The sequence below is a fragment of the Pelodiscus sinensis genome, chromosome 8, assembly GCF_052426305.1.
Source record: "Pelodiscus sinensis isolate ZL-2025 chromosome 8, ASM5242630v1, whole genome shotgun sequence".
NCBI lineage: Eukaryota > Metazoa > Chordata > Testudines > Trionychidae > Pelodiscus > Pelodiscus sinensis.
Genome location: NC_143059.1, coordinates 42,827,139 through 42,845,298, shown reverse-complemented (window position 1 = coordinate 42,845,298; position 18,160 = coordinate 42,827,139). Strand labels below are relative to the sequence as shown.

At 44.2% G+C, this 18,160-nt stretch overlaps 1 protein-coding gene across 1 annotated transcript in view; it reads left to right on the top strand.

Moving 5' to 3' along the window:
* The window catches only part of BLNK (B cell linker), a 186,879-nt gene that overhangs the window by 64,483 nt on the left and 104,236 nt on the right, over positions 1–18,160 (top strand). The window lies entirely within an intron of this gene.

The window sequence follows — 18,160 nt, the reverse complement described above, 5'->3', positions numbered from 1 at the left end:
GAATTGTAAGCTTCTGTTCTCTGCTTATTAAAGACTGTAAATCATTTGTGCTGAGCTTTACCAAGAGGAAGATGATAAAATATGTGCAAGAATAGTGACCTGGATCTGCTGACAAAATAGTCTTTTCAGTTGCAGCTGCAATTATTCTTGTGCAATATATTGGGGAGAACCACAACAGTGAGAGAGAACCACAACAGTAGGAAAAGTACAAACTTCAGCTTTAACATTCATCTTTTCTGATACACAAAGCAGGTTTCATTTTGCACTGATTTTCAGTTGAGCTCATATCCTAGTCTAGATAGTCACCATAGTAAGTGACCATGTTTTCAATGGAGCTCAGCCAGTAATATAAGACATTGAAAATCTCATGCATCAGTGGTTGCTGCTGGGTGAGAAGCCCTTTTGAAAATGTTTCCCTTATTTAAGTATAGTATATGAATAGGACCAGAGTTCTTCTAAACCCAGATTTTTAAATCTTCTGAAAAGCATGTGAACTCTGCAAGAGCTACTTTGCTCTGATAATCCACAGTGTGCATAGATTGCACATAAAGAACCGGTTCAATGATTTAATGGTGATAGCGTGTCAACCACATGTCTATTTCTGTATGTCATACAGAACAGTGCCCACATGAGAATCATTTACCAAAACACTTTCACTGGGTGCTTGGATAAAATCAGGTCCAAATCCAAACCACTCAAGTTTTCTTTGTAGTAATCTCTGTTTTACGTCAATTTAAAATCTTCCTTCCTTTAGCACGAGATGGCTCAGAAGGCTGGTACTGAGCTTAGAGAGGCTAGGTCACATAATCATATTTAGCACAGACTGCAAATAATGGCAGCATATATAATGCGCGGATGATCTTCGAACAACTTCTAATGAGCAAATGGCTTGCACATATCATTTGGTAGCACCTTTATAGGCATGCTCCATTGTAATATTTTATAGGTAAATATCCTTTAGAATAACTGATAGCATTGTAAAATTATGAAACAAGCAATTTTGATAAGGCTTATTAAATGCTTGCATGCACTTTGTTGCCACTCAAATCCATTTACAATATTTTGAGATATTATTTCTTTTGGATGCCTTTGGACACATAGAAATGTCAGTGTGTTTTCTCTGTGAAACAATGAAAGCAGGAAGTCATAGATATTAGGTTATAAAATATACATTGTCAGCTATGATGAAGCATGTATTTTACCTCCTGGATTTTATCTTGTGTTACATCTCTTTCCTCTCTCTTATAAAACATTATGGCTATGTCTAGACTGGCCACTTTTTCCGGAAAAGCAGTTGCTTTTCCGGAAAAACTTGCCAGCTGTCTACTCTGGCCGCTTGAATTTCCGCAAAAGCACTGACGATCTCATGTAAGATATACTATGCTGCTCCCGTTTGGGCAAAAGTCTTTTTCCAAAAAACTTTTGCGCAAAAGGGCCAGTGTAGACAGCAGAGATTTGTTTTCCGCAAAAAAGCCCCGATCGCGAAAATGGCAATCAGGGCTTTTTGGTGGAAAAGCACGTCTAGATTAGCCACGGGCGCTTTTCCGCAAAAAGTGCTTTTGCGGAAAAGTGTCCTGCCAATCTAGATGCGCTTTTCCGAAAATGCTTTTAACGGAAAACAGTGCTGTTTTCCAAAGTCCCTACCTCTGAGTCAGTAAGAAGGTTGGTTCCCCTCCTCTCCTTCCCCATCATACCAGCATTCCTGTAGATTAGACTTTGAAGACTGAGAGAGTTAATACTTCCCTGGGCTTGTTTTAATAATTAACTAAATGAATAAGGAAGTGTCAGGAGGACCTTCATGCAAACTGATTAAATGTAATGGGATGTCATTTCAACAGGAAAATCAGAAAACAATAATAAGTTGACTGAAGCTGCAACCTTTGTTTCTATGATATTTTTGGGCCTGATCCAAGAGGCAACTGAAAATCAATATAATCCCATTGACTTGGGAACAGACATTGGACTCCCATAAACATAGGCATTGTATCAGGCCTTGTTTGTTAAATTTTAAATAGGAGTAAGCATACGCTCTTCTATAATAGGAACACTGTTGACGAGTAAAGCACAAACTCAAAAAGTTAGGCCCAATTTTCTATGAAAAAGTTTAACATGCAGAAAAAGCAAACAAAACAGAGAGTGGAAGATATGAGAGGTTTTGAGGAGGGCTGAGAATGTTTTGGTTTTTTTGTATAAAATGGTTTGTTTAAAAACACATCAGATGCATGAAGAATGCTTGTTTTTAAGTATGAGATATAAAAACCAAAATGTTATTTTTTACTTTTTCGGCAGTTTAAAATGAAAGGTAGACACCCCTTGAAATTTGATGAGAAGAGAAGCAAAAGGGAATATATTATTTTTTACACAGAAAGCTGGCCAAAAATGTGCAACTTTAACAAAGGTGATGTAGCAATATAATGCTCTATGAAAAACACTCCAGACAGAGGTTGACTGGGAGAAATATGGTGGCCCCATTCCATTACTGGCATCCCAGTTTTCAGCACTCACGGTACTGCATTCTTGAATGTCCTAGGCCTAAACTGGCTCGTCTAACTCCCAAACCCATATGAGCTTTTCTAATCAGGTCTGCAGTCACAGCAGGCCCTCCCCAACTGACTTATTCCTAATAGTCAAATACAGGAAAACAGAAATACAAGGTCAGACCAGAAATCCAGTTAGCCCTATGTTCTCTCCCTGGCCAATACCAGATACCTCAGTGGAAAATGCAAGAAACCCTGCAGCAGGCAGCTATAGAATAATAACCTACCTATACGGAAAGTTTCTTCCTCATCTCCATTAGTCAGAGATTGATTTGCAGTGTGAGGCAAACCCCTTCCAAACTCTCTAGCTTCACTTTGTGTATTTTTTAAATCCTTTTTACCGTAGCTCTAGATGCAACTCTAATAAACAATAAAACTGGAAAATTATTGAGGTTAGGAACCTAATGGATGCTAAACTTGCATGTTCCTGCAAGATCTTACTAGTTAACCTAAGGTTGGCTGCATCAATGTATAGGCGGGAGTATAAGTAATCTTCTGTGTGGTGTTGATTCAGTAGAAGACACTCCTTTCCCCCCAAGTGAATATATACCCTGACAGGAAAAGGCAAAGCAAAAATTACAAACTTTATGCTGTCGGAAAAAATTGTTGTAGCCAGTCTGCTGACACTAAAGCAGACATTGACAACACTAGACTTCTCTTGGAAACCATCCAGTGATTATTCCCCTAGTAGAACTTCACTACCATTAACAGCACTGGTGTAAAGCTGTGTTCAGTTCTACTTACAATTATGTCATCTACTTTTACATCCCAATGTGCAGAAAGAATAGCAAATATAGCAGGGAAGAGTATAAATATATTGCTCGAGCAATATAGGTAGCAGATTTAAAACAAACAAAAGGAGGTTTTTCTTCATGCAGTGTACAGTTAACCTGTGGAACTGCTTGCCAGAGGATGCTGTGAAGACCAGGACTTTAACAGGGTTCAAGAAAGAATTAGATAAATTCATGGAGGTTAGGTCCATCAATACTTATTAGACAGGATGGGCAGAAATGGTGTCCCTAGCCTCTATTCGTCAGATGCTGGAAATGGATGACAGCAGAGACATCATTTGATGATTACCAGCTCTGTTCACTCCCTCTGGGGCATCTGGCCCTTGGCCGCTGTCGGAAGACAGGATACTGGGCTTGACGGACCTTTGGCTTGAGCCAGTATAGCTGTTCTTATGAGCATGCAGCATTTAACAGGAAGGCCAAAGAGCAATTGGAGTTGCAGCTGGCAAAGGGATGTGAAAGACAATGAAGTTTCTTCAGGTATGTTAACAACAAGACGGTGGTCAGATAAGGTATGGGACCCTTACTGAATGGGAAAGTCAACCTAGTGACAGATGATATGGAAAAGGCTGAATTAATGCTTTTTTGCCTCAGTCTTCCCAGACATGGACAGCTCCCATGAGCTGGGCAGCACAGTATGGGGAGGAGATGAGCAGCCCTCAATGAAAGTACAGGTTAAGGACTATTCAGAAAAGTTGGACATGCACAAGTCCGTGGGGCGGATGTGATGCAGATGAAGAAGCTGAAAGAGTTGACTGATGTGATTGCCAAGACATTGGCCATTATCTTTGAAAACTCATGGTGATCAGGGGCAGTCCTGGACAACTGGAAAAAGGCAAATATAGTGCTTATCTTCAAAAAAGGGAAGACAGAGCACTGGGGCACTCCATACTGGTCAGCCTCATCTTAGTCCTGGAAAAATCATAGTGCAGGGCCTCAAGGAATCCATTTTGAAATGCTTGGAGGAGAAGGTGATCGGGGACAGTCAATACAGATATCCAATGACAAGTCATGCCTGACCAACCTGATTGACTTCTATGATGAGATAACTGGCTTTATGGATATGGGAAAAGCAGTAGACATGGTATACTTCGACTTTAACGAAGCTTTTGATATGGTCTACCACAGCATTCTTGCCAGGAAGTTAAAAAAGGATGGACTGGATGAATGGAATTGGTAGATAGAAAGCTGGCTAGCTTGTCAGACTCAATGGGTAATAATCAATGGCTTGATGTCTAGTTCACAGCCAGTATCAGGCAGAGTGCCCCAGAGGGAAGTCTTGGGGCTGGTTTTATTCAACATCTTCCTTAATGATCTGGGTGATATAATGGATTGCACCCTCCGCAAGTTCATGGATGACACTAAGCTGTGGGGAGGTAATTACACTGGAGAGTAGAGAGAGGCTCCAGAGTGTCCTAGACAAATTAGAGGATTTGAACAAAAAAAATCTGATGAGATTCAACAGGACAAGAGAAGAGTCCTACGCTCAGGATAGCAGAATCCCATGAACTGCTACAGATTAAGGACTGACTGGCTATGCAGCAGTTCTACAGAAAAGGAATTGGGGATCCCAGTAGAAGAGAAGCTGGATATGAGTCAACAGAGCCCCTGTTATCAAAAAGGTTAATGACAAACTGGGCTGCATTAGTAGGAGCACTGCCAGTCATAGGTAACATGTGGGGGGTACATGTGGTACCATGTGCACTCCCAGGAGTCACCCCTTCCAAGGCGGGAGGGGCCAGCCAACAGGCCAGCAAAGGGCTAGCAGCTGGCAGGTTAATGCCAGCAGCAGGAGTCTATGCCCCCCTTACCACCCACACTCAACTACAGTGATGGCAGGGAAGGTGCAGGCCAGGTGACTCCAGCCCGTGTTGCACTGCTTTCAGCCATGTTTCTCTTGGGGAGGCAAACGACTGCCCCAGCACTCCCTGGAAGTGGAAGCAGACTTGGTGCCACTTCTGCGGAGCACGGGGATGGTCCCATCCACTCCTCCAGGAGTGGTGCTGTGCAAGCTGGAGCCACCCTGCCCGCACCCTTCCTGCCACAACTGGTGAATGCAGGAGGTGCACAACACGAATCCCCAGTGTTAACACTGGCCCAACAGCCCTGCCAGTCCCGTGGTGGTGGAACAAGAACAGGGCAGGGCAAGGTGGGACCTGGGGCAAAAGAAGGTTGTCCTGGCCCTTCTCCACGTGCTCTCTCCTTGGCTGGAAAAAGTGAACTGGAGGCAATGGAAGCCACAAGGCTCCATGGCTCTGGAGCCTTTTGGTCGAGGTGAGAGACTTTTTTGGGTCAGAGGTCGCTGACCGACATGGGTCTGCTATCAACTTTCCTGTAGCAGGTCCACAGAACAGTTTGAGAACCACTGATCTAGACCTAAGCAGTTCATGAATACAGTAGTAAAATCACCAATTGCCTGTCTACTCTAGCACTCTGACCAGTGATTACACAATAATGAGAAATATCCCCAGTGACATATACTTTTTTGGCAAAGGCTGTTCTGTTCTTTCCAAACAACTCCTGCCTCAGCCTCGACAAACTGCCCCAAACTTGTCTTATAGAATATTTATCCATAGAAAGTAACATGTTCGGTTTTGACAGAAAACTTGTAACTTGTCAAAATTCATAATCACTGTGAGACATATTTATGGGCAATATTAAGGAATGATGTATTTCTACTGAAAGTAAGCTTTATATGCACTATTGTAAAAAGTTAATTACCAGGGGACAACATATGAGTGCATAATTTCCCAATCATACATGAGGGACTGTCACCTCATCCTGGTGAACCCATAATATTGCAAGGCTCAATTCAATAACCTTGTTCCATGCCCAGACTTTCAATGGAATGTCTTCAGAGACAACTATCAATAATTGAAGCCACTTGGAGTTAAAAAGGAACAGTACATCAGAGAGGGGATCACTCTGCTTATGAATAAAGACAAAAGACTGTTTCAGTGATAACAGAGTGGGGAGAGGCATTCTAGATCCTTGTACCGATGTAGCACCCTGATCTGCTCACCAGTTATGTATTCCAGTCAGTCCTGGTTTCAGGGTATGTCCATACTAGCTCCCTAGTTCGAACTAGGGAGGCTAATGAGGGCAACTGAAATTGCAAATGAAGCGTGGGATTTAAATATCCGGCACTTCATTAGCATGTTCCCGGGTGGTTGCCATTTTGGAAATTGACTAGCCCGGAAGAACTGCCCGCGTCTACACGCGGCAGAGAAGGGCGATTCCGAAATAAACCCCTTACTTTGAATTAACAGTTAAACCATGGAATGAGGTCAATTTCCAAAATGGCGACCGCCCGGGAACATGCTAATGAAGCGTGGGATATTTAAATCCCGTGCTTCATTTGCAATTTCATTTGCCCTCATTAGCCTCCCTAGTTCGAAGTAGGGGGCTAGTGTAGACATATCCTCAGATTTAAATTATCTGAAAGGAGTTCTGCAGAGCCCACTCTTCTGGGAATCCTGTGAAAGATGTTTTCAGATAGTGGGACATTTCTATTTTTCACTCTGCAAATTGGACTATAGGTCAGACACTGTCAGTCCAATACCCTGGTGTTCTCCTGAAATTCTCAGGTATTTGACAACACTCTGAAGAACTGGTGAAATGTTGTGGTCAGAAGCAGCCTTATTCACAGTTGAAATTCATTGTAGAAAAAGAGTTCTCCAAAATACAGTACATTACTTTCAAGAATGTTGTCTAAGACTCAGCAGTTTCCACTCTTGGGAAAACTCATCAAAAAGCCTCGCACACAAGTACCAACGTTCTGAAATAGTCTTTCCAAAGCGTAAGGGGGAATCATGAAATTTGCAGTGGAGTATGCTGCAAAGCTGACATATAAGGCTTTTCTATAATTGAATGGTACATATCCAAAATTTAGAAATAAATATAGAGAGGGAGACATAATTATAACTTAGTCTCTTAGATGTATAATTCAAGATTTCTAAAGTTAGGTGTTTACACAGACAGGATTTCAGAATACTCTGTTCACTCATATTAGGGACAATGAAATTAAAAGACCTTCCTAAACATGATTAGAGATAAGTCCCAAACCAGAACATGAAATGACGTGAACTCCTTAGCCCCAAACACTAGGGTGAGGTTTTCAAAACTGAGACATGAATTCCTGTCTAGCTTCTATACTTAGGGAACATCTCTCTATAATAGGCAAAACAGACATCACCACTACCCATCTCTGAATGTACACATGCCACGTTGTTATGTAAGTAAGAAATCTAGACTAGAAATCAGATTTGAACTGTCAGTGGCTTCGGCCTATCTTATTTATATATGGTAGCATTGCAAATACCTGTGCAGTAGTGAACCATGATGAACAGTCTATAATTACAGGCCTTTTATAACCATCAAGTGGGCAGCAACTGGATTCCTTGTTTGAAATCTACTTTTCACTGTTTCTATATAGCTGTTGTCAATTTACACTCTAACCAGGAATGTCGTGGTATTCGGGAAGCACAGATTCAACAGCTGAGACTGATCTCTGGATGCTTTTCTAACATTTTTTTCAGTTTGGAGTGGCGGGGGAATCAGGCTGAAATTTTCCATAGTTGGTCTCCAGCAAAGGAAACTTCCTACCAGGGGCAGCCGGCATGCTAGGCGAGGGAAGGCACTGCCTTCTCAAACCACCAGACCTGGCTCTGCCCACACTCTGCCCCCAGAATGCCTACTGTAAGCACACTAGGGCTGTGTCTACACTGGCATGAATTTCCGGAAATGCTTAAAACAGAATAGTTTTCGTTATAAGTATTTCCGGAAAAAGAGCATCTACATTGGCAAGCTGCTTTTCCGGAAAAGCCCTTTTTCTGGAAAAGCATCTGTGGCCAATGTAGACATGCTTTTCCGGAAAAGAGCCCCGATCATCATTTTCGCGATCGGGGCTTTTTTCCGGAAAAGACTACTGGGCTGTCTACACTGGCCCTTTTCTGGAACAGTGTTCCGGAATAAGGACTTATGCCCGAGCGGGAGCAGCGTAGCTTTTCCGGAATAGCGGCTGATTTTGTACAGTAGAGAGTCATTGCTTTTCCGGAAATTCAAGGGCCAGTGTAGACAGCTCGCAGCTTATTCCGGAAAAGCGGCTGATTTTCCGGAATAAGTGGCCCAGTGTAGACACATCCTAGGAGTGGAGTGTTGCTGCCCCACTCGCCTCCCCTCTCCGTGCTCCAGGGCTGGAAAGGCTGGGACAACATGCCACCCTCCCTCCCTGACGCTGCCTTTCCCAGCCCCCATCTTCACCCACCACCCCATGCTTCCTACACTCCAGGAACTTAAGAATTTACCTAGAATAATTTAAAATGTTGAACATTTGCAGTCAAGGATCCATTTAATTTTGTGGTTTGTAGGTAATTTTTGTCTTTTAAAAAAAACACATACATTTAATTTGAACACATTCATGAAACAGTAAGGTTGAGGAATCTAGCATTGAAAAGTCAGGAAATATAAAACATTCTGTTTCCAGCAAAGGGTTACTTCTTCCAATTTGTAGATGAATAGCATTTTAATCCTGTTTTCTTTACATGTGTGGGTTCATCATAGTTATTAAATGTTTATCAAAGTATACAGCATGTGCAACATGATTCAGTTAAAGCTGAACTAGGAAACTTGCCTTTTAAAACCATTCCATATAGTAAAAAATAGACACCTACCTATGGACTGAAAAAGGCTTCTGTCCTCTTCCATGTTACTATTATGTAGACGGAGCTTGGTCCTGCCTTGAGGGCGGGGGGCTGTACTCGAAGACCTCTTGAGGTCCCTTCCAGTCCTATTATTCTATGATTCTATGTAAATATTTCACAGGGCACCTTTTCAGTTGCTTGTTTGAAATGTGTAGCAGTATAAATACTCCACAAAAAACCTACTTGAAAAATAATTTTAAAGCATTTGTTCATTCATGTTTGCAAAGGGAGAGCAGAATTTAAGTCTTTGACAGAAGTGTCTCACCCACCAATCACAGGGCAGAATATTCATAATAGCAGTCTGTGACGAACCCAGCAGGGTCCGCATTGATCCGAGGAGGGGGACCGCCCGTCCCCCTGCCCCCTGCGCCAGGGAGGGCAGGCAGGTAGCGCAAGCAGCAGGAGTAGCCCATGCTGGGCTGAAATCCTGCATGGGGGAACACGCACGGCCCCACGGTGAGGTAGGCGGGGCCAGACGTGGCTGCGGCATATGGGCCGGGTGCCTGAGAAGCGTTCCGGCTGCACGGGGCTGGGCGGAGCGGGGGGCGGAGCTCTGGACCCCAGCCGTTGCGCGACAGTGCGTGAGGACGCCGGGGGCGGGGCTGGCCCGCACAGCATCTCTCCCCGGGCCACTTGAAAAGCGGTCAGGTGAGCTGGCTAGAGGCAGTTCAGAGAGGACCCGCCGATCCCCCCCTAGAAGGACGAGCATCCCACCCCACTGGAAGGAAGGAAGAGAAAGGGATGGGGCCTACGGCTCAGGCGTGGTAAGTGTCCCGTGCGGATACCCAGGCGGGTTGGCGAAAGGCGGGGAGTGGAAGAAGCCTGGGGCAGAGTGCTTCTGGCGCGCGTGGGCAGGCAAGTTTAGGAGATCAACCTCACCTGTCGTGGAGGGAGCGCGCTAGTTTCCCCCACTTAGGGCCCCAGGCTGGGACCTGGTGGAGAGGGCGAGCCCGGGTCCCCCACTTCTCCTTCCCTGCAGTCTCAACCTACCCAATTTACCCAGTAGTCTGCAACCTCTGGGAGTTGGGTGACCTTAAACGCTATCCGAACGCTTGCTATCCATCCAGGAAGGACCTTTACCAGGGACAGGCCCCCGGAACTCTTACCCCGGCGGGACACCAGGGGTATGTCTACACTACCCCGCTAGTTCGAACTAGCGGGGTAATGTATGCATACCGCACTTGCTAATGAAGCCCGGGATTTGAATTTCCCGGGCTTCATTAGCATAAGCGGGGAGCCGCCATTTTTAAATCCCCGCTGCTTCGAACCCCGTGTAGCGCGGCTACACGGGGCTCGAACTAGGTAGTTCGGACTAGGGTCCTATTCCGAACTACCGGTACTCCTCGTGAAACGAGGTGTACCGGTAGTTCGGAATAGGCACCCTAGTCCGAACTACCTAGTTCGAGCCCCGTGTAGCCGCGCTACACGGGGTTCGAAGCAGCGGGGATTTAAAAATGGCGGCTCCCCGCTTATGCTAATGAAGCCCGGGAAATTCAAATCCCGGGCTTCATTAGCAAGTGCGGTATGCATACATTACCCTCCTAGTTCGAACTAGGAGGGTAGTGTAGACATACCCCAGGACCCTTAACAGGTACGGGGCAGCGGGTCCTCCGAACTCCGTCACCGAACCGGCAACGGGTGATCGCACTCACAAACCCCACTCCAGGGAACAGGACCCCAGGACAAAAATATCGCAGACATAGACGGTGGGTCCGCTGAAACCCCCTGCTCCTCCGAGAGGGGGCGCTCACACCCGGTAAATCCGTCACACAGTCATTCCCTGTTTATAAAATATAATTCAGGATAATTCCCTGTTTATTTAAAAATAGTTTCAACTCTTCTTATGCCATTCTTTAAGTGTTATTAAATGGAACCCTTAAATTCTCAAACATATGCTCTCTCTAAGGGTACATCTACTCTGCATACTTATTTTGAAATAAGCTATTCCGTAAGAAATACTCCAAAACTGCTTATTTTAAAATAGCACATGTACACTACAGGAAAGCCTCAAAATTAGTTCAAGGCAAGCTTCCCTAATGTGAACATGCTACCTCAATTTAGAGCCCCAAGAGGCACTGGAGAGTAATTTGTTAGAATGGCCCTGGGAAGGAGCTATTTCAAAATGACAGCAATGGAGCATCCACACTACAGCTATTTTGAAATAGCTATTTTGGAATAGGTGTTATTCTTCATGGAATTAGGTTTACAAAAGTTAGAATAAGCCATCTGTTATTTTGAATTTATTTCAAAATAACGAAATTGCTGTGTAGACACTCGCATTGTTATTTCAAAATAACTTCAGTTATTTTGAAATAATTGTGCTGTGTAGACGCATCCTAAGATGGCTAAATATTAATGTAAGCTACAAGTATACTAAATAAGGGGCATGAAACAACTGTGGAAGTAAGCATGTATTTGCCTTTCTTTCTGAACAAAACTAAAAATTAGAGCCTATAGCTATTATAATTGGAAGAGTATGCAGAGAAAAAAATAGCTAACCATGGATACTAATTGTTGGGGGCCACCAGGGACATCTATTGCACATAATATTTATAAACCTCCCTCCTGGTATCACAATTCCCAAAACGTTTTAGCTGATTGTCAGCAATGTACTTCCTGGGAAATCTACACAACATGGCTTCCTCTGCAGTATGTTTTTGTCCATTATGTAAATAAATCAGTAACTACACACAAAACGCTATGTTAAAAGAATGATAAGACTGTAAATTCAAATGTTAGGAAAATCTAGAGTTAATGTTGACATGGCTTCCTCTGCAGTATGTTTTTGTCCATTATGTAAATAAATCAGTAACTACACACAAAACGCTATGTTAAAAGAATGATAAGACTGTAAATTCAAATGTTAGGAAAATCTAGAGTTAATGTTGGCTGTGCTCTTACAGCTCCACTCATAATAATCTTCCTTGGCTAGACAGCTTATACTTTGGGATGTGTTATCTAGGTGAATCTATTAAGAGGTGGGTCTGTTTATTCCCATTAGCAGGGGTAGCTAAGAAGGTGAATTGAAGACCCTTATTGCACTATGTCTCACAGATTCTTAAGGAGAGACAAGGTGGTAAGGTCTGACCAAGTTTCCCATAAAGTTTGTTTACAGCCACCAGTCCTGGCCCTTGGTGTTCCGTACTGTTATTTAGCTCTAATTTAATTTCTCTCTAAATGTCTCCTAAGAGCTCAGGGTATGTCTACACTACAGAGTTAGTTCGAACTAACTTAGTTCGAATTAGTTAATTCGAACTAAGCTAATTCGAACTAACGCGTCTAGAACTAAAAACTAGTTCGTATTAGCATTTTGCTAATTCGAACTAGCATGTCCACATTGAGTGGACCCTGAACAGGGCTTAAGGATGGCCGGAAGCAGTGCCGGCAGGGCATCAGAGGAGGACTTAGAGCGTGGAGATGCTCTCTCAGGCTAGCCGAGGGCTGCGCTTAAAGGGACCCGACCCCCACCCCGGACAGACAGTTCTCAGGGGTGCCCCGCTTGAAAACCAGTCCTGGCTTGGAGTGCCCGGAGTGCCCACACTGGGCACATCACAGCACTCGGCCATCAGCCCGGCTGCACTTGCCGCAGGCTGCCATCTGGGGAGAGGGGACAATTGGGGGGCTGCAGGAGAGCTTCCACCCCCAGAAGCCCGCAGAGCCAGCCCAGTCCTCCCCATCGGGGGCTCGTACCCCATTCCTCCCTCACCTCCTTCCACTTACCCTTCCCTAGCCCCCCTTCCTGATGTACAAAATAAAGATAACGTATCTTCCAACGTTGACTCTGTCTTTATTGAACAAAACTGGGGGAGACTGGGAAAAGGAGGTGGGAGAGGGGAAGAGAGAGGGTGGGAGAGGGGAGGGCAACTAACATGATCAGGGGTTGGGAACAGGTCCCAGAAGAAGAGAGGCTACAGAGACTGGGACTGTTCAGCTTAGAAAAGAGGAGACAGAGCGGGGACAGGATAGAGGTCTCTAAAAGCAGGAGTTGGGTGGAGAGGGTGCATTCAGAAAAGTTCTTCATTAGTTCCGATAAAGAAGGACTAGAGGACACCAAAGGAAAGGAATGGGTAGCAGGCTTCAAACTAGTAAGAGAAAGTTGTTCTTGATAAAGCAAATAGTTAACCTATGGAACTCCTTGCTGCAGGAGGCTGTGAAGGCTACAACTAGAACAGAGTTTAAAGGGAAGTGAGATCAAGTCATGGAGGTTGGATCCATGGAGTAGTCTTAGCCAGGGAATAGGAGTGGTGTCCCTGCCCAAAGTTTGTGGAAGGCTGGAGAGGGATGGCACGAGACAAATGGCTTGGTCACTGTCTTCGGTCCATCCCCTCCAGGGTCCGTAGGGTTGGCCGCTGTCGGCAGACAGGCTACTGGGCAAGATGGACCTTTGGTCTGACCCAGTACGGCCATTGTAAGCTCAGGGCTCAGGGTCGGGGGTCTCAGTGGACCCCCTTGATTTTCATGCACACCTGCTCCTGGGTGGCCAGGCTGGCAGCTCTCCTGCCCTAGACGGCCACTTTCCTGTGCCTAGTGCGGAGATCGTGGACGAGGTCCACGATGTCTGCACTAGCCCAGGAAGGTGCCCGCCTCTTGCAGTTCTGAGCAAGCTCCCGGGAGCCGCCAGCCTGGTCCCGGGAAGAGGGGGTGGGCTGGGGGACATCGGGTGGGTGGCTCTGTGCTGTGCCAGGTGCAGGGTCTGCTGGCTGGGTGCTGGCAGGCTTGCACCTGGCACGGGCACCGTAGCCAGCCCGTGCCCCTTTAAGGGGCCCGGGGCCGGGAGGGGGGCAATAGAGTTTCCCTGGTGTTGGCCAGAGTGGCCACCAGGGAAACCTGGGGAGGGCTAGCCTCCCACTAGTTCGAATTAAAGAGTCTACACAGCCCTTAATTCGAACTAGTAAGTTCGAACTAGGCTTAATCCTCGTAAAATGAGGTTTTCCTAGTTCGAACTAAGCGCTCCGCTAGTTCGATTTAAATTCGAACTAGTGGAGCGCTAGTGTAGCGCCTATGAATGTTAGTTTGAACTAACGTCCGTTAGTTCGAACTAACATTGTAGTGTAGACATACCCTCCGTAAGCAGAGGAAGTGTTGGTAATGCTGCTAGACAATATTGACCTCCCATGGTTCAGCAAATTCTCTGGTTCAGTACCGGTCAGGTCCCGGGGGTGCCAGACTAGAGAAGTTCAATCTGTACAATATCACTGACTACACAGACCCTTAAACAGGCAAGTTGGGCTGCTGTGGTATATAATTAACATTTCTAACTGCTTGATAACAGTGAGTCTTTTCTTTAGCACTCTGTACCATTCCAAATAGTGAAACTGTGCATGGTGTTCTATCCAATCCCAATGAGAGCAGTGGGGCACCTTTCCCTTATTTTAATTAGGATTATCTCCCTGTCTTTAATAATAATTTGTACTTGGATGACATCTTCTACTCAAGTATTTTGAAGCTGTTTCCAAATGTTAATAAACACTGCCTTACAAATACCCATATGATATGCTTGAACATTATTACCCCCATTTTGTAGCTAGGAAAAACCGAAGAACCATCAATGAAGGCCTTATTTGCCCAACATGGGATGATTTGAGCCTGATTTTAGAGGTACTGAACACCCACAGTTTCCATTCACTTTGCTTGCACTTATAGATGCTTATTACTTCTGAAAATCAGGCCCAAGATGACTCAAACTGGGCTTTCGATAATGGTGACAAACAAAATTGGAGGCCATTTTTGAACATGTAGGCCCATATGACTGGCTCATGTTCACACAGTGAGTCAGCAGCAGAGCCAAAGAATAGTACCTAAATTTCCCAACTCACAGACAAGTAGCTTCCCCAAAGCCCTGTGCCTCCATAGGACGTTTTCCCCCAACCCATCAACTGATTTGCTTTGCTTTCCTCTATTTTAAGAGGGCATTTAGACAACAGAAAACAGGATGTTTTAGTTTCAATTCAATGGTCTTTCTTCCCTTTTCAATAGTTATATTTGGTAAACCAGAAAGTGCTGCACCTGGCACTCAAAACGTAGAAGAAAATAACTACTGGTTCACTCAAGCACTCAAGTGTGAAGAATTGTTAATTTATAATCTCATTTGAGCTGATTGCCACATGTGCAGGGGCTCAAGCACACATTGCACAGGAAACAGAACAGATGTCTTAGCTCATTTCTCTCCAACCCTGAGAACTTGAGTCTTCCCATTTTAAAAACATTATTTATGTACAACTTGTTATCACCATATACTTATCTACCATGCAGGAAAGCATTCCATCCTTCTCTTCTTTCGGCTGGCCACTATGATAAACAGTAAAAATAGCAATCTTCTTCTGCTTCTGTAAAACAGTACACTATTTAATGTACACATATTAAATGTTTGTGTTGTGGTCTATTCAGCAATCATTCTAAGGCAGGGAGGAAATAATTAACCTCTTCATTTCTGACTTGTTAAGCTCAGGGATGAGAGAATAAGAGTGGCAATGCCTTCAGATAAATAACGCTGGGTGTGTATCTAAACTACATGGCTTTATCGATGGAGACATGTAGATTAGGCTGATCGGCAAACGGAAATGAAGCTGCGATTTAAATAATCGTGGCTTCATTTAAATTTACATGGCTGCCGCGCTGAGCCGACAAACAACTGATTAGCTGTTTGTCAGCTCAGCGCGCTAGTCTGGACGCTCCCATGTCGACCTGAAAGCCCTTTATCGACCTCCCCATTATGCCTTGTAGGATGAGGTTTACCAGGGAGGTCGATAAAAGCTTTCATGTCGACAAGGGAGCGTCCAGACTAGCGCGCTGAGATGACAAACAGCTGATCAGCTGTTTGTCAGCTCAGCGCGGCAGCCATGTAAATTTAAATGAAGCCACGATTATTTAAATCGCAGCTTCATTTCCCTTTGCCAAACAAACAAATCTACATGGCTCCGTCGACGGAGCCATGTAGTTTAGACGTACCCTGGGTGATAAAGTATCTGGTGAGAGAATGAGAAATATGGAAGCTATGAAGGGCATGGAGCAGTTGTGTGTGGAGCTGGAGAGATGAGCAGTGCATGGGAGCTTCCAGAAGTGAAGCATGTCTGCAGAGGAGATGGAGCAAAGTGACTGGGGAGGGAGTAGACAGCAGCTAGTGTAGCACTCAGTCACTTTAGGAGTAACGGCAGAATGAGCTCAAGACACCTGGCCCTGCATATACTGCAGGGCAGTGAGCGTGCTGCTGCACAGTCCTCTGACATGCCCACCTGTCCCCGACATGACATTTTAATGGCAAATTACAGAGAGAGAGCTCGGACTGAACAGACAAAAAGAGCCACAAGTTAGAAACCCATAAACTCATTAAACATACCAGTTATATATAGAGACACAGAGAGAGGAGTTTTATCCCATCTAGAGATAGAATTCACATCCCCCATGCAAACGAGTGCCACTCTAATAGCACTGTCCCAGTAAGCAGCACCAGTTCATAATTTTTCCTCATCAGGAGTTACTCCACCAGGATACTACCAGTACATGTAAGAGGATATACATTTGATTCAGGTTCTTATCTCTGGAGTCTTGTAAGGAAAAGTACTATGTGATCATGCAAATGAAGACCATATCATAATGTCTATAATCATAGAATACTAGAACTTGAAGGGACCTTGAGAGGTCATCAAGTCCAGTTCCCTGCCCTCATGGCAGGACCAAACACCATCTAGATCTTCCCTGACAGGTGTCTATCCAACCTGCTCTTAACTATCTCCAATGATGGAGATTCCACAACCTCCCTAGGCAATTTATTCCAGTATTTAACCAGCCTGACAGTTAGGAAGTTGTTCCTAATGTCCAACCTAAACCTCCCTTGCTGCAGTTTAAGCCCATTGTTTCTTGTCCTATCATCAGAGGTCAAGAACAATTTTTCTCCCTCCTCCTTGTAACACATGTCCCCTTTTAGTCTTCTCTTTCCAAACTAAATAAGCCCAGTTCTTTCAGACTTTCCTCATAGGTCATGTTTTCTAGACCTTTACTCATTTTAATCATTGCTCTTCTCTTGATCCTCTTCAGTTTCTCCATACCTTTCTTGAAATGTGGGTCCCAGAACTGGACACAACATTCCAAATGAGGCCTAATCAGCATAGAGTATAGCGGAAGAATGACTTCTCGTGTCTTGCTCACAACACTCCTGTTAATGCATCCCAAAATCATGTTTGCTTTTTTTTCAAGTGTCACACTGTTGACTCATATTTAGCTTGTAGTCCATGACTCCTAGATCCCTTTCAGCAGTACTCCTTCCTAGACAGTCATTCCCATTCTGGCTGTGTGAAACTGATTGTTCCTTCCTAAGTGAAGTACTTTGAATTTGTCCTTATTAAACTTCATCCTATTTACTTCAGATCATTTCTCCAGTTTGTCCAGATCATTTTGAATGATGACCCTACCCTCCAAAGCACTTGGAACCCCTCCCAGATGGATATCATTTGCAAAATTAATAAGCATACTCTTTATGATATTATCTAAATCATTGATGAAGATATTGAACAGAACCAGTCCCAAAACTGACCCTGAAGAACCGCACTTGTTATGCCCTTCCACCATGACTGTGAACCATTAATAACTACTCTCTTAGGATGGTTATCCATCCAGTTATACACTCACTTTATAGTAGCATATGGGATCAGGATTAAAGTGTAACAGGCAGTCTTAGTTCTGGCATTTCCTAACTTTGATTTCCTGACTTGGAAAGCTTAACGTTCCTTTCATTTTTTTATATAAAATACTTTTATATGAAGAGAACTCCTGAACTGTTTCAATATTGCCAGCCAGAGCTAAGGCTGTCAAGTGTTTAAAAAACAAAAACTGGTCTGGTACCACTTTATAGACTAACAAAACATATAGATGGTATCATGAGCTTTTGTGGGCACAGCCCACTTCTCCAGATGACCAGAGTTTTGAATGATTTTTGGAAAACTCCAGTTACCTGAAGAAGTGGGCTGTGCTCACAAAAGCTCATGATACCATCTATATGTTTTGTTAATCTATAAAGTGCTACCAGACCAGTTTTTGTTTTTTAAGTTTATCCTGTAAGACTAACTCAGCTACTCCCTGAAACTTCTGAACATGCAAAGCGTTTAAAAGTAATTGTTAAATAGTAGAAAACCAT